Source organism: Crocuta crocuta, unplaced genomic scaffold, assembly GCF_008692635.1.
Source record: "Crocuta crocuta isolate KB4526 unplaced genomic scaffold, BGI_CrCroc_1.0 scaffold1468, whole genome shotgun sequence".
Classification (NCBI taxonomy): Eukaryota; Metazoa; Chordata; class Mammalia; order Carnivora; family Hyaenidae; genus Crocuta; species Crocuta crocuta.
This window is the reverse complement of record NW_027531991.1, coordinates 376,019-377,069: the sequence shown is the minus strand read 5'-3', so window position 1 is coordinate 377,069 and position 1,051 is coordinate 376,019. Positions and strand designations below refer to the sequence as shown.

Here is a 1,051-nt window from a genome sequence, read left to right as displayed (position 1 = left end):
GTGTGTGTGTGTGTGTAAAACAATATAACATCAAAAGCTGTGAGTTACACCAGTGGGAAAAAATACTCAACTACCACTCCATAAAAACCACTTGTATTAAAGTGAAAACTTGGACCCTGTCACACCTTGAAACCAGCTACAATGACCCTTTCTGCAGCAGCCCCAAAGTATACCATTTTGATGGGCAAACACCTTCTCATATCAAACTTTACACAGGCATCATATCCATTTCAAAAAAATGTTGTGAAATTCTCCTTCAAGTAAGCACTCTCTCCCACCTACCTTACCACCTCTGTCCCCAAAATATTTAGTGATCCAGATGTATATAACTACTCACTGTTATCACTAAATATATATACACACACACACACACACACACACATTTTTTTTAACCTTCTAAGAATAAAGTGGAAAGCCCACTCACCTGTACACAAATGGTGTTAAAATCAGACAAGTGATCTATATAAATGTCAGTAGTGGAACGATCCACCCTTTTCACTTGCAAAGGGTGAACAGAAAGCTACTATATTTCTCTAGGACATTTATAAAGAGTTATCTTCACCTTAAGAAGAAACTGAACCAAAATAAATGTCCACTATCAAGAAAATAAAACAACAGCAAACATATTGATAGCACACTCTGTGTCAAGCCCTATACTAAACAATCATTTTAGATGGGCACTGAGGAGGGCACTTGTTGGGAGGAGCATAGGGTGTTGTATGCAAGCGATGAAATCACAGAATCTACTCCCAAAGCCAGGAGCACACGGTATATACTGTACATTAGCTAACTTGACAATAAATTAGATGAAAAAAAATCATTTTATTCCTTAAATCCCTGTGTGGGAGATACTATTCTTTCTTTCTTTCTTTCTTTTTTTAAATTCTAGTGTAGTCAAGGGGTGTCTGTGGCTCAGTCAGTAAAGTGTCCAACTTCAGCTCAGGTCACAGTCTTGCAGTTCACGGGTTCAGGGCCCACAGTGGGCTTTGTGCTGACAGCTCAGACCCTGGAGTTGCCTCAGATTCTATCTCCTCCTCTCTCTGCTCCGTTC

The 1,051-nt window shown here is 39.4% G+C and overlaps 1 protein-coding gene and 1 non-coding gene across 2 annotated transcripts in view; both read right to left on the bottom strand.

Annotated features, from left to right (window-relative positions):
- The window catches only part of POLA1 (DNA polymerase alpha 1, catalytic subunit), a 297,019-nt gene that overhangs the window by 244,369 nt on the left and 51,599 nt on the right, over positions 1-1,051 (bottom strand). The gene's annotated exons all lie outside the window — the stretch shown is intronic.
- LOC144240691 (small Cajal body-specific RNA 24) lies at positions 466-595 on the bottom strand. The gene has a single exon (XR_013337808.1).